We start from the raw sequence: 24,092 nt of genomic DNA on the forward strand, positions 1-24,092 counted from the left end.
GTTTTTGCGTGGTCCTACGAAGACATGCCTAAAATCGATCCTGAGATTGTATAGCACCGGATCCCTCTTGACCCCGAGGTTCGACCTGTCAAGCAGAAGCTTCGGAGAATATGCTCGGATTGGGCTTTGAAAATAAAGGAAGAGGTCACCAAGTAGATAGACACAGGGTTTTTGCTAGAATCTGACTATCCTACTTGGTTGGCCAACATTGTTCCGGTGCCAAAGAAAGATGGCAGAATTCGAGTGTGTATGGATTTCAGAGATCTGAATAAAGCTTGTAATACCCCAGTTCCGTAATATGTTAATTGGTCCTTAATATGATGTGATTATGTGTCTTGATATGATTTTGTGTTCCATTATGTGAATATATGTGATTCTAGAATTCTATCTGTCCACCGTAGGAATATCTGTTTGAATAATCTGCTTTGGAATTAAATTAAGGGCCCTATCGGCCACAAAACCCGAAATTGATCGCGCCATTGTGATTGGCGTAATTTTTAGAGCCTACGGTAGAGTTTAATTGAAAACTGATTTGGGTCAGATTAAATCGATTAAATTGATGAATTAAATGCCCAAATATTTTATAATGAAATAATATGTTGAGTGGGGCTAAATAGGGGCCTTATTATGATCAATTCCTCACCCTTATATCATTTTGGTTGAAGTTTAACTCTCTAGAAAAGAGAGAGAGTCGACTTTGAGAGAGAGGGGAGGCACCTTTGGGCATTTTGATTCAAAATTGTAAATTGGGAAGGCTAGGTGCAAGACTTGGCCATAATTGTGAAGATTGGGCCTCTAGGTAAGCATTGATTCTTGAATTCATGAGTTTAATGTGTAATCTTGTGTGTTCAAGGGTTGTTGTGATCAAGAGCATGATTTGAGATCATTTTGTTGAAATTGAGGCTTGATATGTGCATGCATGTAATGAACTCCCATGGAATCACAAAATCTAGCATGTAATTTGTGAAATTGTGAAAGATTGGTAGTGTAATCCCACATGCAAGCATGTCTTTGTTGAGTCTTATGGGAATGAGCACTAATTGCATTATTTGAAATGAAAATGAAGTCAAAATGGGCATGCATGTCTGAATAATTGAAGATGGGAGCTTTGAATGCATGAATATGTATGATAGAATTGAGTTTGGTGGCAATTTGAGACATGCAAGTGTTTAATTCTTGAAATTGAGCTCCATAATAATGTGTTTTGGTGTTTATACCTTGTTAGTATACTTATATGTGATATTTGAGCTACAACATGCATGATTTGTTGGTTAAAAGTCGGAATGGAGCTCAAGAACTCAACCTGGGATTCCCAGATTTTCGACGTCCGCTCGAGCGGGTGAAGTGACGCTCGAGCGGATAAATCGAGCTCCCAGCATTTTCTGCAGACATGGTTCCCGCTCGAGCGGGGAAGTTGACGCTCGAGCGGGGAGCTATGTAGACAGGCAGTCCGCTCGAGCGGCCGAGTTCACGCTCAAGCTGGAATAGAAGGCAACCAGTGCTTTCGCAGATCTAAGGGTCCGCTCGAGCAGGGAAGTTGACGCTCGAGCGGGGACCCTATTTTCTGAAATCCTGTTTTTGCATTTTGTGTTCCGTTTTCCGTTCTCTTTCACTTGCAAGCACTCTTAAGCATATGTTAAGCATTGTAAATGAATTAATGAGATAATAATAAAGCCTAAAGAGGAATATGTGAATTAAAGAACGGATCGAACTGTTAGTGACCCTTTTTGTGTTCATGAAATGTGTAGGGTCAAGCTCCAGGGCAAATTCAGAAGCCAATCACTGTGAGTAATATCAATATTCGAAAGCTTGTCAATGTCCAATTGTTGTTCCGTTATAAACTTTATGAGTTGTTAATTGGGATTGTGGACAAAACCTGACAGGAATGAATGAATGGACCAAAGGTCGTTTTGATATAAATGAATGGACCGAAGGTCGTTTTGATGTGAATGAATGGACCGAAGGTCGTTTTGATGTGAATGAATGGACCAAAGGTCGTCCTGATATAAATGAATGGACCAAAGGTCGTTTTGATATAAATGAATGGACCGAAGGTCGTTTTGATGTGAATGAATGGACCGGAGGTCGTTTTGATGTGAATGAATGGACCAAAGGTCGTCCTGACATAAATGAACGGACCAAAGGTCGTCCTGATGTAAATGAATGGACCAAAGGTCGTTTTGACACATGTGAGTGGGCCGAAGGCCGTTTTGACATGAACGAGTGGGCCGAAGGCCGTTTTGACATGAACGAGTGGGCCAAAGGCCGTTTTGACATCAATGAATGAGCCGAAGGCCATTTTGACAAAAATGAATGGGCCGAAGGCCGTTTCGACATAAGTGAATGGGCCGAAGGCCGTTTTGCCATGAATGGGAACCCAAATGGGCCAAAGGCCAGAATGTTGGAACTACAGTTACTTGATTTGCATTTCGTATAGTTGTATATATTTGCTAATTAGAAGTATGAATTGGGCCCAAGGCCGTTTGGAGCATGTTGTTCTACATATTGTTATGTAACTGTCATATTTGATATTATTCACTGGGCTATCGCTCACGCTCATTCATGTGTTTGTAGGTGAGCCAAGAGAAGTCCAGACCCAGCCTCAGTGAAGTCTGTAGGGAGCAACTGAGGTTTTGAGAGAGTCAGCCCTTGTGTCTCACGCACGAGACCCGTTTTCACCCTTTTGTTATATATTTACATTTTGTCAGGTTGGCGAAGTTTTGTATATGTCTGCTTACAGTTTTATGGGTTGACTTAGTTTTGGATGATCCTGTCTGTACAGAACCTATGTCGCTATGTTTCTGTTGTGAGTTATTAACGTACATATGTATGGTTTGTTTTGATGTGCCATGTAAGCACAGCTCTATGGACAAAGTTTTAAATTTTGCTTCCCTTTTGGCCCCTTTACTCTGATGTGTTAAGTCTGTTTTGGTTTGAGGCCGTAGGTAATCTTAGGATTACTGGCCGGTTACGTCCTTAACCCATGGGGGCGGGTTCGGGTCGTGACAAAGCTAGTCCGAAAGACAACTTTTTTCTACCGCACATCGATGAATTGGTGGACTTCACCGCAGGCCATGCATTGCTCTCCTTTATAGATTGATTTTCTGGGTATAACCAGATCTTGATGGCACCCAAGGAAAGAGAGAAGATTACCTTCGCCACGCCATGGGGAACCTACTGCTACAGGGTGATGCCGCTCAGTTTGAAAAATGTTGGGCCTACTTATTAACGAGCTGCAACCATGATCTTGCATGATATGATCCACAAAGAAGTTAAGGTGTACGTGGATGACATGATTGTCAACTCCAAGGAAAGAGAGGGCCACTACACTGCCTTAAAGAAATTCTTCCAACGAATCAGAGAATATTGGTCGAGGCTGAATCCACAGAAATGCACTTTTGGTGTCACAGCAGGGAAAATGCTGGGTTTCTTGATCACACAGAGGGGCATCGAGGTGGATTTCTCCAAAATCAAGGCCATACTAGAAATGCCACCACCAAGGACTGAAAAGGAGGTGCGAGGCTTTCTGGGTAAAGTGCAATTCATAAGACGATTTATTTCTAAATTAACCTTGACTTGTGAACCACTATTTGGTCTCCTGAAGAAGGGAAAGAAATTCCAATGGGATGACCGATGCCAGTTTGCTTTTGAGCAGATCAAGCAGTATCTCTAGAACCCACTAGTGTTGTCACCGCTAGGGTTGGGGAAGCCATTGATTCTGTACCTGTCAGTTATCGACATGACTATGGGTTACATGCTTGCACAGGAATCTGAGAATAGAGTGGAGATGGTATTACCTGAGCAAGAAGATGCTGGAATATGAGATCCGCTACACGCCGCTGGAGAAGGCTTGCTTAGCCTTGGTATGGGCTACCAGGAAGTTGAGGCACTACTTGTTAGCTCACTCCGTAATTCTGGTTTCGAGATTAGATCCCATCAAATATCTCTTCGAGAAACAAGCGCTTACGGGTAGGCTGGCCCATTGGTTGCTTCTTTTCTCCAAATTTGATCGGAAATATGTAACGTTGTAGACACCCCATTTTTGACCGTCCTCAAGACTTGGACGTCACCGTTTGAACACTGGGTGATTATCCATGTTTGTGTTCGTTCGGAGTTCCCGGAGGTCTCGGCTCGCGTGCCTTGCCTCAGGATCCCCGAACTCGACCGTTTAGTGTCTGGTTTTGCACCAAACACTTGCTTCTTGCCTTTGAGAGGCAGAGTGGGGCTTGTAGACCATCCCCACCCTCCACCGGCAGTGGCTAGATGCCACCGGCTGGTTTTTGCTGCCACCGGTAATATAGTTTGCCGGCCGGCACTCTTTGTTGCCGGTCAGCACTATTTGTTGCCGACCGGCACTCTTTTTGGCCAAGATGGCATTTTTTTCCGGCCGATTGCTGTTCATCTGCTTTTGCAGATATTTTTAGACAGCTGTATGGCTTTTGCTCCCCTCCATACACGTGTATGGAGGGATCTCCCTCTTGCAAAGCTTGTCTTGTAAGCTTTACAAGAGGCATATAGAGAGAAGCTCTCTCTAAGGCAAGAGGAGGAGGCTTTAGACATTTTTTGAGAAGAGAAGACAGAGGAGAGCTCTGGTTTTTCTAGGGTTAGGGTTAGATACACTCACCTATCTCTCTTTTCCTCTCATTTTGCACACTAGGTGTTTTGTGTCTCACTATTGCACACAAACACCTAGTGTTTCACCTTCCTCTTGGAGCTGAGGTTCTAAGGGCTTGCTCTTGAGTTTCTTGACTGGTTTGGAGCCAAAGGAGGCCATTGGAGCATCTTTGTTGAAGAAGGCATCAAGGGTGAGATTCTAGTCCTTTTTTCCCCATTCTTGCATCAATTTTCTACTAGTCTTAGAGCTGTTTTTGTGATTATTGTATAACATAAAAAAGTTCTATTTTTAGGCCCTCTTTATTGTTTATTAAGAGTGTTTTGTTGTTTGAGGGTTGTTGACCACCCTTAGGCCTCAAAAGGCCTCATTTTGAGCCATTTTGTGTTAGCTCCGGGATTTTGGTGTTGAGGTCTCTTCACCACTGAAATCTTGAGGGATTTCAGTGGTGAAGATGATGCTTTGAAGTCCCAAGAAGGAGAGGGCCACCCCCTCTCCTTGTTGTCCTTGAAAGGGACACATTTTGGCCTTTTAAGGTAGCCTATGCTTGAGTGTGTGTTGGGCATATTTGGTTTGTTTTTCATGCTTATATATCCATGATATAACATGATTTCAAGTTGGTTTTGGAACTCCATGCATGTTTAGCATAGTTGCCATGTAATGCCTTATTTGTGCCTTAACATGTCCTAGGTTGTTAGCCTTTGTTGGAGCATGTTTTAGGCTTGTATTTGTGAAGTTTATGTGCTTATTTTGCCATGTTTTAGATCTGTCCATGAGTATTTGGGTTGATTTTTGCATGCATTATATAGCTCTTTTGTATTTGGGCTTGTTGGCCTTGAGTATGTGCATGTGTAACATGCCATCTTTGCATTGTTTTGATGATTTGGAATCATCCTACATGCTATTTCAGTCCCATTTCCATGCTTGTTTGATTGCCTTGCATGCCTCTTTAATGCTTTGAAAGCATGTGTTGCAATGCTCCATGTTTTGGCCATGGTGTATGCTTTTGTATTTGGGCCATTTAGATGCCATCTAAGTAGTCCTTTAGCTTTGTTTTAACATGCTAAACCTCTGATTTTGGTCCCTCTTTGCATGCCTTGTTTGGTCTTGTTAAGTATAGTTCAATGCCTCATTGATTTGCTTTGAACACTTAGGCCATTTGGTGCATGCTTGGCTTGATTTGTTGCTTGGTTTGGCACCATGTATTAGCATGATTTCAAAGCTTATAATGCATGCTAATTGTTCATGTTTGCCCCTTTCAAGTGTGCTTGAATGTTGTTTGATTTGTGTTTAAGTGTTGGTCCTTATGTGCATGTGTGTGTGCATGTCATTTAGCCTTCATTTTATAGCACTTTGGCTACTGTTTTAGGCCTTATTAGAGTTGCCTAATTCATGTATAAGACCATCTTGCCATCCATTTGCATTGCCATATGTATGCTTGCATGATTGCATAAGTGCCTTGCCATGTCATGTTGCATTTCTAGCTTGTATGCCTAGGTTGCATTGTATCTTGCATGCATGCCTTGTTCCTTGAATTGGTGATAGGAATAGGGCCTTGTTTGTTTGATTGGTTTTGCATTGCATTTGAAACCAAAGTTGCATACTTGGTTCTTTGGGCCATCATGCATAGAAATGCGTGATTGGTGGTCCGAGAACCGAGGCACATGTCCCTTTGAGTCATCACAATGATAAGAGACATGGTTGATGCATACATGCCTTGAAATATGCTGCCATGCCTTGTTTTGCCCTCTGTTGCTGTGAGTTGCAGGTTCTGCAGGAATACTCTGCCGACCGGCAGTGTAATGTGTCGACCGGCACCATTTTCTCTGCCGACAGCTTCAACTTTGTGCCGATGGCCATACTACACTGCCGGTGGAAGTTTCATTCAGCCGGTGGTGATCCCCTCTGTCCAAGGATGCAGTCCAGAGGTTTTGACAGCCTCCAGAGGAGGAAAGGGAGGAAAACAGAGGCAGCTTGCGCATGGTGGCGCGTTTCCCGAGACGTTTTCCTGCTTTAATTAATTTATTTAATTTGTTAATTAAATTAGGCAATTTGTAATATTAATTAGCTTGCGTAGTTAATTAATTTGTAATATTTATTCGGTCCCTCCGAGCGAGGGAAAATCTGTAATAAGTGTGCGTGAGTGTGTGTATGTCTTCCAACCTCACGTCTTTCTTCCCTTTTATTTACCTGCTTATGATGGTAGATTAGGGCACGTTTAAATTTAGCATACCTTATGCTATGCATGTGTGCATCCATGCATTTGTATTGCATGCATTAGGCTCGGTACATCACGCTAATTGCATCAATACTTCAATTCCCAAACTGAATACGTGATAATTGTGCATTTTCACATGACATGTTTAGGATAGCCGGGCCTATTCTAGTAACACTCTGTATGCGATGCATTAGGCACTTCATATGGACTTGGATCATGCATGTTTGCTAACAAGTTCTTTGTTTTGGCACGGAGTACTATGTAAGTATTTCCGCTTTAGCATATCACATGAGTGTGAATGTTACCATGACAGCATGCTTAACATGTGGCTAGATGCTTATGTGTTATAATTGCTTGAATGCCTGTGGGTGAAGGTTGGATTGTTTGAGTTGGAAAAACTCGTTGAAATCCGTATTTTAGCCTACTTGCGAGTAGCAAATTCCAAAGCATTTTCAAAACAAACGGATATGCAATGTTTATTTCCAAATTAGACGATCTAGTCTATACTTGTTTGCTGCGCGCGTAACATAGTAATTCTAGGCTAATAAATGGAATAAGAACACGTAAAGTTTTCAAAAACGGATATCACGGTTAGTAGAGGCCGGTCTTCGGACCGGGCGAAAGGGGGTGCTCATAGCTGACCTTCCCCGATCGTACCCAAGCTCCCGAGCCGAGACAACTCCGGTGATGACGGACATGTGGCTTTCGGCACCGAGTCAGGGTTTCCTAAATTCTCCCACAAAAAATATTTAGGTGGCGACTCTGTATCTGGCAAAGCAGTCCATGTTTGGCACTACTTTTTCAAAAATCTGTTTCTCAAAACGATTTGCCAGATTTGGACTCTTTGGTTGAGATTAAGAACCGTGACACAAAATCGAGAGTCCGAACTGTAGCAACGAGGTCCCCCTCCGCGGGCGCTTGTTACAGTTTCTGGCGACTCTGCTGGGGATTTAGAGAGCTTGACTCGAACTCGTGATATCCTGTTTTGATCTCATTTATGTGTTTCTTTGCATTGCATGTGCATTGGTGCGCCTAGGAACACAGTGTTTGCCATCTGCCATTCCTGAACGGTTTGCCGGAGGCTTGTCTTGTCAAGGCATGTCCATAAGGCTGACCGGCTATGGACTCTGACAGCATGGGAACACAAACCCTGGTTTACCAGGGCACCCTTTTGACCATTCGACCTAGTGCATATTCGGAATCCGTAGTGACCATTCCAAACTAGGACAGGTTGCTTACCCGATAGGTTGTTTGAAACCGCTGTGTGCGTAGTGAAACCCTAGCTCCTGACAAAATAGGACAGGGAAACCCTACCCCAACATAGGGGTGTTTTTGTTCTCTTTACTTGCTATGTGCTTCTAGAATGTATTTCTACAGGGAAAGTACATGTCAGTTTGCAAGTTTGAGTATCAGACCTGAGGACACCAGTATCAGTATCAGTTATCAGGAATCAGTTATCCGCGGGTATCAGATTCAGTATTTTGGGAACAGAAATCTGGGAACAGTGATCAGCAGTAGGGTACAGTTGTTTGGCTACACCCGTGTTTGATCAGTTTGGGCTGAAATGCTGTCTGTTTTTCCTTTCAGTTCAGAGAGTGGCAGAGTTGATACAGAACAGCCAGTGTCTCCCCTTTGCTGAGGCAAGATTTATGGCGGCGCCAAGTTCAGAAGAAATTGTGGTTATGACGGCTGTATCGGAGCAGGGAACCACTCCGCAGAATGAGGCCAGCATCAGTATGTCACACCCGCCCAGGATGCCCGTTGTGCACCCGGTCTGGACTCCCCAGTTATACCAGGCTCGTGAGCCCACCACCTTCGAATTAATGGAGATGATAGGCGATCTCCAAAGGTCTGTGGCAGACCTCGCCTATGGAATGTCGGCTTCACCGCCAGCGGCGCCGTATGCCGGGAATTTTGTACCACAGGAGCCCCCGCTACTGGGGCGGATTGTGATAGAGCTCAGCCAACCAGAGGTGGCTTCCAGCTACAGCCACGACATGCCAGCACCAACCCAGACCCTCGATCAGGCTGAGGCCAAAGGAAAGGACAAGGCAAAGATAGACGCCGACCCCATTGAGCAACTGTTGTGGGCAGTCGAGGCTCTGAAAGCCAGAGGGATGAACAAGCAACAAACGTCTGCAATAGTGACCAAAGCTGTAGATGATGCTTTCCCCGCTCCAATCAAAGGCAGTTCAAGCCAGGCAGAAAACCGGGACGGGCCCCGTCATGCCCAGACAATTCCTGTAGTTCCCAACCCTGCACCGGGAAAGGTTCAAAAAGCCAAGGCAGCGCCAGCCGATCCTTTCGCCAGCACATCTGGCAAGAATCCTCAAACTGCAAAGTACCTGCCCCGAGGGCGCAGGGTCTTTCACGACCTCCACATGCCTTTGTCTAGGGCATTGTTAATATTGGCGAAGAATGGGCATCTTAAGCCTTTGGAGCCCCGGCCACTCCCGAAGAATCTCCGCGCCACTCATGATGCTACCTTGTACTGCGCGTACCATCAACAGTCCGGTCACAGTACCGATGGATGTTCCCGCCTTCGTCATGAAGTGCAGGATTTGATTGATAACAAGGTTATCATACCACCTACCTCAGGCAAGCCCGTCACCACTCAGTTGTTGGATTTCGAGGGCTCAGATACTGCGAGTATGTAAAGTGAACCGCCTGCGGGCAACATTTGGTGTACTTTTGAAGCGTCTGGCACGCATTTTTGAGCATCGGTGAAACCGAGTTTTGTAAATCCTGGCTTGGATGTCGAGTCAGTCTTTTGTTTTGAGTCTGTCTCTTTGTCTTGAGTCAGTCTTTTTTTGCTTAAGGGTCTGTCTTGTTGTATCCAGTCAGTCCCCGTTATATATAACACCTGGTGATTCTGGGGTTGTTGCCTCGAACACCATTTTATTTTGTAATTATTATCTGTTTTTGTTTTGAGTCCGTTTCTGCCAAGGGGCCAGTTGCACCAACAAAGCCGATCAAAACAGTTGTTGCTATCTCAACTTCATGCTTGCTTTCAGCATAAGGACCAGAGAATTTGAATGGGCTGACAGTACATCTCGCCTGCTCTCCTGTGTGCCAAACTCATTCAATTAACCTAAGTTTTTCAAAAAAAAACAAAACTTTTGAACACTGCGGTGATGAAAACGAAGATGAAGGAATTCCTCGGGTTTTGTAAAATTTTGATCACTTTGAGAAAAAAGAGAGGCGTGCTAAGCCTTTTTATGAATAAATCCATGCTTGTCGGCGTGAGTACTGAGAAGGATCCTGGCCTGATCCAGATTGGTTCCACACTATCTTCGGCACGAGCGATTCGTCGCCTTCTTAAAAACTTTCAAAAGCAAATGTTTTACGCGGCCCTGCGAAGACCTGTGTGGAATCGCTCTTGAGATTGCGCAGCCTAGGATCGCTCTCAGCCTCAAGATTCAACCTATTTGTTTTCCGAGTTTGAACCCGTTCAGAACGTTCAGAAAGTTCAACGGACAAACGCCATGAAAGGCTCGTGTGGCCAGTTTTGAAGTAGCCCTCGAGCAAGAGGCACCAAAAACCAAATCAGAAGGAGTAGATCTCGCCGGAAGAAACTCGTGGAGCAACCCTGATGGATTCTTCTGCAAATCAGTGCAACAGCCGTTCTCCTAGACACAGAGAGGCTTCAATTTCAAAAAAAAAAAACATTTGGCATGGACTTGCTACACTTTTACCCTTTGAGAGGCTCGCTGGGCCGAAAACCCGGAAGGGCGGCCCAGGCAAAAGTTAGAGCAAGAGAAAAATACAAAAAAAAAAAGCAAAAATACAAAAAAGAAGAAAAGAAAAGAAAAGACAAAAGATACAAAAAGAAAAAGAAAAAGAAAAATGCAAAAAAGAGAGGGAATAGAAAATGAAAAGAAGCTCGCAAGGTCGAAAACCCGCATTGGGCGCCTTGGCAAAAATAAGAGCCAAACAAAGTGAAGGTTAAAATACCCGAGTGGACCTTAACCGGAACTACGTAAGGCTTGATTCCCATGTTTGGGATACGTAGGCAACTTCATCATGAAGTCCAGCCCCCAACGCTTTCATAAGCGTCTCAGTCCATGCAATGGTTTCGATTTCATCCTCGAAGCCCAGTGGCCAACACCCTTCAAGGTGACTGTGTCCATATATGTGTTGTGACCGTCTTCGTCATCGCTGTATCTGAGAGTTCGACCACCGCCAATGAAGACTGTCTGCGGACTGCTGCGGCACCATCCAAACAAGGGGCAACTTTCCGTTGCCACAAGCCGTCGTGAGACGCCATTCAAACTAGGGGCAACTTTCCGTTGCCTCCCCCCCCTTTTCAAACCAGGGGCAATTTTCCATTGTTTTCGATCCGAGGTTGCGCATCTCAAAGGGTAAGCTCCATGCTTGTCGAGCATCAGCTGTTTGAAAAATAGTTTTTGAAAATTTTTACTGAAGTTGACTATTTTCTCGAAAACTATTTCATTTTCCAAAATCGGACCATTGTCTTGGACCCAAAAAGGAAAATTTTCAGTGCTTGCGGCCTGACTTGCATGCTTTTCAAATCAGAAATTGAACAAGTACGTTAATCCGACTCTCATTTTGATCAAAACCGTTTTAGTAGAAGGCAAAAACGAAAAAATGGTTAAAATGATGAACTAGGGGCACAGTTGAGTCAGGCATTCTGTCTTTCCCCCGTCATCAACGTACTTGCCAGAAGAGCGCTCTACCCGCCAGAAGAAATAGCCGTGAGCTAATGGTGTTGAGCATGAACCCACACCGTTCTATTTATCCATCAATCACCCCGGGGAGGGATGAAAAATGAGAGATTGAAGAATAGAGAGATGTGCGCTGAGAGAAAAAGCGAGAAAAGGGTTTTGAGAGAAAATCCGAGCTTGAGAGTCGAGTGATGTGAGGATCACAAATCAGAAAGGGTGGGAAACAATGCCTAGAGAAACTGGCTCCTCGTGGTCCGAGGTCCCCCATCTTCGTTTACGCGTCTGTGTGTCGTGTCTCTTTCATTTGACGGTCTCGTCTTTTGTTTTGAGTCTCTCCCGAGCGTGTCTCGTTGTGTTTAGGTCGTGTACCTTTATATTTGAGTCCTCCCCGCTGTGTTCAGTTGTAGACTCGATATCCCGGTTTGAAAAACCCTCATTCGATTTCGAAAATCATCTATGCTCAGAATGCTGTGCCATTCTCTACATTTGAATGTGTTTTGACTCCTCCGACCGGTTCCATCTTTGAGGTCCGTCCTGTCAGATTGGGCTGTTTTGTTTGAGAATTGCCGTGTGCAGAATGAATCGAATGCCGTGTTATGGGCTGTATGCAGATTAATCCCCAACAGAGTAAGGGCTGTGTGTCCAGAATCAGGCAGTGGGTTGCTTGGGTTGTTTTGGCTGTTGGTTGTTTAAGTTTTCTGATTATTACAGTGCAAGTGTTCAATTTTCAGACAACCAATCAATTCCATTTACATTGAGGTGTAACATGATGAGATGCGATGCAATGCATGAAATGTGTAAATGTAAACACTTTTTCAGATAAAAAGTCTGTTTCATTTACTTAGCTTTTCAAACGTACAAGTTTTGGAAACAAAAATCTGCCTGCGGCAGTACAAGGTAATCTATCTACCAACAAAAAGAAAAGTACAAAGAAAGAAAGAAAAGATAGCAAAAATCTGCATCTATGTCCAGCAACTCCAAGGGCTGTCAGTCCGTCCTGGTCCTCTTCCTGGACGAAGGTCCAGGAGCATCGTCAGCGTCGTCATCAGAGCCCGAGCTAGAACCGTCTGCGGTCTCCTCCTCCGATGACCCTGCCTCCGCCTCTGACTCCTCGTCGTCGTCGTCGTCCGGAACTGGAGCTCGCGAGCTACTCCCAACGTGAGTACGCCCTCCCCTGGTACGGGGAAATATCCTGCCCTCCTCATCTCTCCCCCGAGCAGGGACAGAAGGCCTAGCTGGAGCACCTCCTGCCATGGGAATCTGGAAAGGAGGCTGAAAAAGTACACAAAAAGGGAAATGCATCAGTATACTGTGAACAGTTTAAAGGTGCAGAATGCAGCGTATGAATACAGTGAGAGTGCCGTGAGCAGTTTAGCAATGCAGAATGCAGTGTGTGAATACAGTGTATGAATGCCGTGAGCAGTTTAGCAATGCAGAATGCAATGCAGAGTCCAATGTATGTATGTCGTGGGCAGTTTAACAGTGCAGAATGCAGTGTATGCGGTGTTCAGATACTGTGAGATCAGTGTATCAGGTGTTGTGCCGTGCATCAGATTATGTAAAGCAGTGTATGAATGGTTTGAGGCCAGTGTCAGAAGGACATACCGGTATGCTGTAGACGGCTAGAAGGTCAAATGTCCGCTGGAGCATCCCCATCATCGAGGCATTCATCGCCAACGACTGACGGGTGTACTCAGAAGAAGCCTGCAAAAGTGTCAGATGCATCAGTATTCTGTGGAATATCAAGTAAACTGAAATGAAATAACTATACAAAAGTGCAGTAGTACATACCGGAGGTAAGTCGGGGACGTCAACGAACTCGTGCCCAGCCGGTGGAGGGGCGAAGGGGATCTGATAGGTCGACCCACCCTGCCCCTGGAAAGTCAGCACAGCAGGCAGGGCAGGCCAGCCAGCTCCTCGTCCTCCCCGCACTCCGCCTCTACCACGGACCCGGGCCCTCCTCGAGGATCCAGCCCCTGCTCCTGCTCCGGCCCCAGCCGTCGATGCTACAGGCCTGGCCCCCTCTGCTCGACGGCCGCTCAAGGGACGCATCAGGTACGTCCGCACGTACTCTTGATAGTCGCCGATGCCTCGGAAGCCGGCCTCCTCCCAGCCGATGGAGTAATCATCCAGCTGCTCAGGGGTCAGCCCCTCGGTCTCCCTCATCTCTGCAGGAGGGTGAGCCGGGACTATCTGCTCAGGTAACCCGCGGGTCTGGCGTAGAAAACGCTCCCCCAGGTACCAAGCCCGACAGACCGGGCCCTCAAGCAGAATCCGGAAACGCGAGGTCTCCTCAGCACCAGGGAACTGACCCCGCATCGCCGACGGCAAAGAGGCCCATGGCCGCCATGTGATCTGAAAGTAACAGACAGTTTGTTATCTACTGTTATTGAAATATGCAGTGGGAAAGCGAAGCTAAACGAACTGAAAGTAAAGCATACCTCTGTGGGGGTGATGGTGTCGAAATATCGGCGGAAGAAGCCGAACGTCTCCCGTGGTCGCCGGGTGCATCTCCCGTCAAAGCGACTCGAGAACGGAACAGTCGGAGGAGGCTCCGCGACTGGTACGGGTGCAAGCCTAGGGAAGTAGGCGTAAACCCACAACTGCAAAACAGATGTCAGTACGACCATCAGATAAAGCAGGATATACAGAATAAAGCAGAAATGGCAGAGCCGTGTGTTGAGCCGTGTATTGTGTGCAGTGTACAGTGTGAGCAGTGTACAGTCAGTGTAAAGAAGAATGTATGTGTGTGCCGTGTGTACAGTATACAGTGAGTGTAAAGCAGGCCGCAGTGTGTGCAGTGTACAGAGTACAGAGAATATCGGACAGAAATGAAAAGTGGAGAAGAAATGTACCTCCCAAGCCCGCCAGTAGCCTCCAAGCAGCTGGCCGCTGCCGCGAGAAGCCGAGCTCATATAGCCGTACAGGGTGGCCAGAGCAGCGCCGCCCCAATTGTAGTGCAAGATGTCCCGGACGTCCACCAGTGCGCTGAGAAGACAGAGAGGCACGGTGTTCGCCCGGTCGGCGAAGATGGTAGTCCCGAATAGGAACATGAGGAAGCCGCGGGCATACCTCTCCACGTCCTCCTCGGTCATCTGAGTCTCCTCCCCCAATGCGGGCTGGACCCGAAACTGTGTCTCGAACCAGGAGTATCGGACGAAGCCTGGACGAGCTAGCGGTGGGGCCTCCCCCAGTAGATGGACCTGAGCGGCGGTCCACTCATCCATGTCTGTGTCGAAAGGGATCGGATCCCCCCCTACCCCGATGCCTGTGAGCATCGAGAAGTCATAAGGGGTCATCGTCATATCTCCCGCAGCAGAAAAGTGGAAAGAATCGGTGGTGTCCCACCACCTCTCCGCCAAAGCAGCAAGGAGAGGTCTGCATGTGGAGAGCCTAGAGAGCCCTCGGCAGAAGGTACCGAAGCCCGCCCGATCCATGATGCGCTGGACCGCATCAGGGAGCTCATCATACCACTCCCGTGCACTAGTATTCCCATACCCGCGAATGGTATGGGAACCCTCCTGTAAACAGAAAATAACAATGGCAAGACAACATTCAAAATGCAGTTTTGAAAAGACAGATATGGCATGTATGCAAGTTTGTCAGATTCAGGCAAATACCGGGTGCCGGTGTGCTTACAGTGAAATACGTGTGCTGTGTCAACGTGTTTGAGTGTTTCAGAACAGATGTAGCGTGTGTGCAAATCTAACAGATTCAGACAAATACTGGGTACCAGTGTGTATGCCGTGGAATACAGTGTGTGCCGTGTGTTTGGGTGATTCAGGGCTAGTGCAGTGTGTGTGCATGTATCAGTCTCAAGCAGATATCAGTTGTATGTATGTTTACAGTCAACTACGGTCTACGGCATATCAGATTTCAGCAATTAAAGAATACAGCTAACTATGGTAGTTTTGTATCCTACATTGCAGAAAGTAAAGCAGAAGATGAAGAGTTACCTCGGAAGTGCTGAATGAAAGGTGGGAGGTAGGCTCACGCAGCAGTAGCTCAGGCGCCGCGTACCTCTCAAAGCTCCGGAACTGACGCAGGCCGTCTGGGGGCAGAACGTGGATCGTCGGCCGGTAGGTCGCCGGGTCGAACGGGCGCTCGCTCAGTGGTAAGAGCTCGACCCCGGGATCCATCTCATGGTCCGGGGGAGTCCCGCCACGTGGAATGTCGTCCGCCATGTAGAGAATGGTGTGAAAATGGCCGGAAAAGGGAAAACCGAGTCGGAATACGAAGAGTCAACTGAAAAGTCAACTCCCGAGAGGGTCGGAAATGGCCGGGAAGGCCGGAATGTGAAAGGGCACGGAAATGAAGAGGAAAGTGAGGGGAACGAACCCCGAAAAGGCGAGAACGCCAAACGAGGCACCGAAACGAGAATGTGATCGGTCGAAAACGTCCGAAACGCGAAGAGAAACGCGAATCCGACGACGAAACGGGCGTAGAACGCGAAGAAACGGAGAAACGGGGAAGGGAAAAAGCTCTAGAGAGAGAGAGCAAGGGTTTTCGGCGTGAGAAGAATGAGAAAATAGGGCATGAAGCCCTATTTTATAACACCCAAGGTGAAAAGACAAAACTGCCCCGCACCAGCAACTGTTTGCCGGTCGGCAATGTTTTGTGCCGGCCGGCACTTTTTTGTGCCGATGGAATTGTTTTTGTGCCGATGGCCAGCCGGTGGCCTCCCCTTTCGGCCGGTGGGGTTCCCACAGCCTTGTTTAGGCCGTTTGAGAAGTTCGTGGTCTGCATATCTCAAGAAAGTGCAAGAAAGTGCATCTCCGACATTCAACCGGCCTCCGTTCTGACCACGGGCCGTGTCTCCAGTGCGTGGCACTCGAATTCATGCAAGGTGTATCCTTTTTGTATCCTTTTGAATTCAAAAGTTACCCCATGTGTATTGCAGGAGTTCATCACACTACTTCTGTGCATTGCATCGCGCTGTCGCGCGCCACACATTTGCATTGTTATGCACGTGTTACATGCGTTGCAACACGCACCCCTTTGCATTGTCGCACACATTTCTCATGCATCATCATTGCATTTCCATTCCATGCATTGTCATGCATTCCGGAATACGTGCGTTGTTGCGCATTTAAGTCCATTTACATTCCGTGTGGCATGCATGTCGCACTTAGCATCGCACTGTCTTGTGCATTTCAAACCTCGCGCTGTTCTGCGCATCGCACTGTTTTGTGCATTTCAAAATTGTTCGCGCTGTTCTGCACATCGCACTGTTTTGTGCATTACAAACCATCGCACTGTTTTGTGCATTTCAAAATTGTTCGCGCTATTCTGCGCATCGCACTGTTTTGTGCATTACAAACAATCGCACTGTTTTGTGCATTTCAAAATTGTTCGCGCTGTTCTGCGCATCGCACTGTTTTGTGCATTACAAACCATCGCACTGTTTTGTGCATTTCAAAATTGTTCGCGCTGTTCTGCGCATCGCACTGTTTTGTGCATTACAAACAATCGCACTGTTTTGTGCATTTCAAAATTGTTCGCGCTGTTCTGCGTATCGCACTGTTTTGTGCATTTCAAAATCAATCGCACTGTTTTGTGCATTTCAAAATTGTTCGCGCTGTTCTGCCCATCGCACTGTTTTGTGCATTTCAATTTCGCGCTGTTTTGCGCATCTCATTGCATTTTGCATGCATTCCATCGCACTGTCCTGTGCACTCGCGTTGCCTAACGCATTGCGCTGTTTTGCGCATCATACCGTCGTGCAATACGATGGTCTGGCGAGACCTTAAACACGCACGGTCTAGGAGACCTTAAATCCTTGGAAGGTGCAAGACCTTTAATGCATTGGTGTGCACACTATTGCTTTGTACATATCTTAAGCCGCGTGTTGTCGCGCATTCCATGCAACATGCATTGTCATGCATACATTTTGCATCCCGGTCTAGGAGACCTTAAATCCTCTAAAGGTGCAATTCCTTTGGTGTTTGTCGTGCCCGAACGACTTTCGGTGGTCTGGTAAAGCCACCTGCCTATGTTTGCGATGAGTTCCTAGAAGACCGACTGGGACGGTGGAAACTAGAGTTCGAACGGCTTATGCCTAGAACGCAAAGGTTCGGGAGTTCCGAGACTAAAGTCTGGTTTAAATACCCAGAGGTTTGCCCTCGGCTTGAAATCTGTATGGAAGCCCCATAGGTTGAGGCGGCATGTCTACGCCTCAATTCTGGATACTGAACCAACCTAGTATATCGCCCTGTTGGTAAGATAGGGAAAGTTGCAATCATAGTCATTGCATCATAGTGCATTGTCATGCATTTCCATTGTAGCTTGCATCCATTGCATTTTCCCCAGTAGGTCGCATCATACTGCATTGTCATGCATATTTGTAAAAATCCACTCCATTGCATATTTGTAGATATTGCATTGTAGCTCGCATGCATTCATTGCATCGCCTTCCGCCTATGGCTTGCGCCTTTCCATGTTGAGCTTGGTCTGGTATGTGCCCTTACTTTTCATGTTAAAACACAGTTCTGCATGTGTATCGCGCCGATTCCACGCTGATATGTTGGTTGAGGGTTGCGGCACCTTTTCTGTGTTACACATGGCTCGTATGTGTCCATGCCTTTCCTAGGCAAGATTTGGTTTGGCTTGTATGCCATATCCATTGTATCCATATCCATTCCGTTGCATATTTGTAGATATTGCATTGTAGATTGCATGCACTCATTGCATCACCTTCCACCCATGGCTTGCGCCTTTCCAGATTGAGCTTGGTTCGGTATGTGCCCTTACTTTTCATGTTAAAACACAGTTCTGCATGTGTATCGCGCCAATTCCACGCTGATATGTTGGTTGAGGGTTGCGGCACCTTTTCTGTGTTACACATGGCTCGTATGTGTCCATGCCTTTCCTAGGCAAGATTTGGTTTGGCCTGCGTGCCATATCCATATTCACATATTACATTGTAGTGTAATTTTTGCATCCGGCATTAGGATCGTAGTCCTTTCTCCAGCGGGTCGTTCCCCCACTTATGTCAATTCCACCCAATACTTGTTCTTGCGTCTGTCTACAATGCTCATAGTTCAGTTGACCGTTCTATGGTAGACAGACTTGTTACCTCCATCAATCTATTTGACATAGGTGTGGTTTCGAACCGTTCGTGATTGGATCACGATTCAAATGCTTTGCATGTAGCTTGCATTGTTTCAATTACATTGCATCTTCATTTGCATTGTTTATACATTGTTTTGTATATATCGCATATCGTTTTGCATCCACATTTGCATTGTCATGCATGTTGCTAACAATATTGCACCTGTTAAGTTTGTTTTCTTTGCAGGCACGATATTGTATGTACGGTTCATTTGAAGCTGGTGCAACCAGGTGAGCCGCACAGGTATTGTATCTCCCGAGTGAGACGTATTGAGAATTCCATAATTCTCTTACATCCTTTCTGCATTGTAGTGTAGTTTGGTGTGCTAGCTTAAAATTGTCGCATGTTTGCTTCATTACAGCTTTTCTTTGCATGATCATAAGTTATGCTCGGCTCTGTGCATTGTCTTGCATGTTGCCCCTGCCTCCGGGCGCATACCTTATTTGTCTTGTATGCTTGTCTGAGTCTTCGGCCTTGTCAAAAATGGGTCGTCTCTGGGCTTTGACATTCACTCCCGTCATTGTTATGACTTTCGAGCTCTGTCAAAGAGGGGCAACTGTAGACACCCCATTTTTGACCGTCCTCAAGACTTGGACGTCACCGTTTGAACACTCGGTGATTATCCATGTTTGTGTTCGTTCGGAGTTCCCGGAGGTCTCGGCTCGCGTGCCTTGCCTCAGGATCCCCGAACTCGACCGTTTAGTGTCTGGTTTTGCACCAAACACTTGCTTCTTGCCTTTGAGAGGCAGAGTGGGGCTTGTAGACCATCCCCACCCTCCACCGGCAGTGGCTAGATGCCACCGGCTGGTTTTTGCTGCCACCGGCAATATAGTTTGCCGGCCGGCACTCTTTGTTGCCGGTCAGCACTATTTGTTGCCGACCGGCACTCTTTTTGGCCAAGATGGCATTTTTTGCCGGCCGATTGCTGTTCATCTGCTTTTGCAGATATTTTTAGACAGCTGTATGGCTTTTGCTCCCCTCCATACACGTGTATGGAGGGATCTCCCTCTTGCAAAGCTTGTCTTGTAAGCTTTACAAGAGGCATATAGAGAGAAGCTCTCTCTAAGGCAAGAGGAGGAGGCTTTAGACATTTTTTGAGAAGAGAAGACAGAGGAGAGCTCTGGTTTTTCTAGGGTTAGGGTTAGATACACTCACCTATCTCTCTTTTCCTCTCATTTTGCACACTAGGTGTTTTGTGTCTCACTATTGCACACAAACACCTAGTGTTTCACCTTCCTCTTGGAGCTGAGGTTCTAAGGGCTTGCTCTTGAGTTTCTTGACTGGTTTGGAGCCAAAGGAGGCCATTGGAGCATCTTTGTTGAAGAAGGCATCAAGGGTGAGATTCTAGTCCTTTTTTCCCCATTCTTGCATCAATTTTCTACTAGTCTTAGAGCTGTTTTTGTGATTATTGTATAACATAAAAAAGTTCTGTTTTTAGGCCCTCTTTATTTTTTATTAAGAGTGTTTTGTTGTTTGAGGGTTGTTGACCACCCTTAGGCCTCAAAAGGCCTCATTTTGAGCCATTTTGTGTTAGCTCCGGGATTTTGGTGTTGAGGTCTCTTCACCACTGAAATCTTGAGGGATTTCAGTGGTGAAGATGATGCTTTGAAGTCCCAAGAAGGAGAGGGCCACCCCCTCTCCTTGTTGTCCTTGAAAGGGACACATTTTGGCCTCTTAAGGTAGCCTATGCTTGAGTGTGTGTTGGGCATATTTGGTTTGTTTTTCATGCTTATATATCCATGATATAACATGATTTCAAGTTGGTTTTGGAACTCCATGCATGTTTAGCATAGTTGCCATGTAATGCCTTATTTGTGCCTTAACATGTCCTAGGTTGTTAGCCTTTGTTGGAGCATGTTTTAGGCTTGTATTTGTGAAGTTTATGTGCTTATTTTGCCATGTTTTAGATCTGTGCATGAGTATTTGGGTTGATTTTTGCATGCATTATATAGCTCTTTTGTATTTGGGCTTGTTGGCCTTGAGTATGTGCATGTGTAACATGCCATCTTTGCATTGTTTTGATGATTTGGAATCATCCTACATGCTATTTCAGTCCCATTTCCATGCTTGTTTGATTGCCTTGCATGCCTCTTTAATGCTTTGAAAGCATGTGTTGCAATGCTCCATGTTTTGGCCATGGTGTATGCTTTTGTATTTGGGCCATTTAGATGACATCTAAGTAGTCCTTTAGCTTTGTTTTAACATGCTAAACCTCTGATTTTGGTCCCTCTTTGCATGCCTTGTTTGGTCTTGTTAAGTATAGTTCAATGCCTCATTGATTTGCTTTGAACACTTAGGCCATTTGGTGCATGCTTGGCTTGATTTGTTGCTTGGTTTGGCACCATGTATTAGCATGATTTCAAAGCTTATAATGCATGCTAATTGTTCATGTTTGCCCCTTTCAAGTGTGCTTGAATGTTGTTTGATTTGTGTTTAAGTGTTGGTCCTTATGTGCATGTGTGTGTGCATGTCATTTAGCCTTCATTTTATAGCACTTTGGCTACTGTTTTAGGCCTTATTAGAGTTGCCTAATTCATGTATAAGACCATCTTGCCATCCATTTGCATTGCCATATGTATGCTTGCATGATTGCATAAGTGCCTTGCCATGTCATGTTGCATTTCTAGCTTGTATGCCTAGGTTGCATTGTATCTTGCATGCATGCCTTGTTCCTTGAATTGGTGATAGGAATAGGGCCTTGTTTGTTTGATTGGTTTTGCATTGCATTTGAAACCAAAGTTGCATACTTGGTTCTTTGGGCCATCATGCATAGAAATGCGTGATTGGTGGTCCGAGAACCGAGGCACATGTCCCTTTGAGTCATCACAATGATAAGAGACATGGTTGATGCATACATGCCTTGAAATATGCTGCCATGCCTTGTTTTGCCCTCTGTTGCTGTGAGTTGCAGGTTCTGCAGGAATACTCTGCCGACCGGCAGTGTAATGTGTCGACCGGCACCATTTTCTCTGCCGACAGCTTCAACTTTGTGCCGATGGCCATACTACACTGCCGGTGGAAGTTTCATTCAGCCGGTGGTGATCCCCTCTGTCCAAGGATGCAGTCCAGAGGTTTTGACAGCCTCCAGAGGAGGAAAGGGAGGAAAACAGAGGCAGCTTGCGCATGGTGGCGCGTTTCCCGAGACGTTTTCCTGCTTTAATTAATTTATTTAATTTGTTAATTAAATTAGGCAATTTGTAATATTAATTAGCTTGCGTAGTTAATTAATTTGTAATATTTATTCGGTCCCTCCGAGCGAGGGAAAATCTGTAATAAGTGTGCGTGAGTGTGTGTATGTCTTCCAACCTCACGTCTTTCTTCCCTTTTATTTACCTGCTTATGATGGTAGATTAGGGCACGTTTAAATTTAGCATACCTTATGCTATGCATGTGTGCATCCATGCATTTGTATTGCATGCATTAGGCTCGGTACATCACGCTAATTGCATCAATACTTCAATTCCCAAACTGAATACGTGATAATTGTGCATTTTCACATGACATGTTTAGGATAGCCGGGCCTATTCTAGTAACACTCTGTATGCGATGCATTAGGCACTTCATATGGACTTGGATCATGCATGTTTGCTAACAAGTTCTTTGTTTTGGCACGGAGTACTATGTAAGTATTTCCGCTTTAGCATATCACATGAGTGTGAATGTTACCATGACAGCATGCTTAACATGTGGCTAGATGCTTATGTGTTATAATTGCTTGAATGCCTGTGGGTGAAGGTTGGATTGTTTGAGTTGGAAAAACTCGTTGAAATCCGTATTTTAGCCTACTTGCGAGTAGCAAATTCCAAAGCATTTTCAAAACAAACGGATATGCAATGTTTATTTCCAAATTAGACGATCTAGTCTATACTTGTTTGCTGCGCGCGTAACATAGTAATTCTAGGCTAATAAATGGAATAAGAACACGTAAAGTTTTCAAAAACGGATATCACGGTTAGTAGAGGCCGGTCTTCGGACCGGGCGAAAGGGGGTGCTCATAGCTGACCTTCCCCGATCGTACCCAAGCTCCCGAGCCGAGACAACTCCGGTGATGACGGACATGTGGCTTTCGGCACCGAGTCAGGGTTTCCTAAATTCTCCCACAAAAAATATTTAGGTGGCGACTCTGTATCTGGCAAAGCAGTCCATGTTTGGCACTACTTTTTCAAAAATCTGTTTCTCAAAACGATTTGCCAGATTTGGACTCTTTGGTTCAGATTAAGAACCGTGACACAAAATCGAGAGTCCGAACTGTAGCAACGAGGTCCCCCTCCGCGGGCGCTTGTTACAGTTTCTGGCGACTCTGCTGGGGATTTAGAGAGCTTGACTCGAACTCGTGATATCCTGTTTTGATCTCATTTATGTGTTTCTTTGCATTGCATGTGCATTGGTGCGCCTAGGAACACAGTGTTTGCCATCTGCCATTCCTGAACGGTTTGCCGGAGGCTTGTCTTGTCAAGGCATGTCCATAAGGCTGACCGGCTATGGACTCTGACAGCATGGGAACACAAACCCTGGTTTACCAGGGCACCCTTTTGACCATTCGACCTAGTGCATATTCGGAATCCGTAGTGACCATTCCAAACTAGGACAGGTTGCTTACCCGATAGGTTGTTTGAAACCGCTGTGTGCGTAGTGAAACCCTAGCTCCTGACAAAATAGGACAGGGAAACCCTACCCCAACATAGGGGTGTTTTTGTTCTCTTTACTTGCTATGTGCTTCTAGAATGTATTTCTACAGGGAAAGTACATGTCAGTTTGCAAGTTTGAGTATCAGACCTGAGGACACCAGTATCAGTTTCAGTTATCAGGAATCAGTTATCCGCGGGTATCAGATTCAGTATTTTGGGAACAGAAATCTGGGAACAGTGATCAGCAGTAGGGTACAGTTGTTTGGCTACACCCGTGTTTGATCAGTTTGGGCTGAAATGCTGTCTGTTTTTCCTTTCAGTTCAGAGAGTGGCAGAGTTGATACAGAACAGCCAGTGTCTCCCCTTTGCTGAGGCAAGATTTATGGCGGCGCCAAGTTCAGAAGAAATTGTGGTTATGACGGCTGTATCGGAGCAGGGAACCACTCCGCAGAATGAGGCCAGCATCAGTATGTCACACCCGCCCAGGATGCCCGTTGTGCACCCGGTCTGGACTCCCCAGTTATACCAGGCTCGTGAGCCCACCACTTTCGAATTAATGGAGATGATAGGCGATCTCCAAAGGTCTGTGGCAGACCTCGCCTATGGAATGTCGGCTTCACCGCCAGCGGCGCCGTATGCCGGGAATTTTGTACCACAGGAGCCCCCGCTACTGGGGCGGATTGTGATAGAGCTCAGCCAACCAGAGGTGGCTTCCAGCTACAGCCACGACATGCCAGCACCAACCCAGACCCTCGATCAGGCTGAGGCCAAAGGAAAGGACAAGGCAAAGATAGACGCCGACCCCATTGAGCAACTGTTGTGGGCAGTCGAGGCTCTG

The sequence above is a fragment of the Camellia sinensis genome, chromosome 6 (genome assembly GCF_055761805.1).
Source record: "Camellia sinensis isolate YWXY chromosome 6, ASM5576180v1, whole genome shotgun sequence".
In the NCBI taxonomy this organism is placed as follows: Eukaryota; Viridiplantae; Streptophyta; class Magnoliopsida; order Ericales; family Theaceae; genus Camellia; species Camellia sinensis.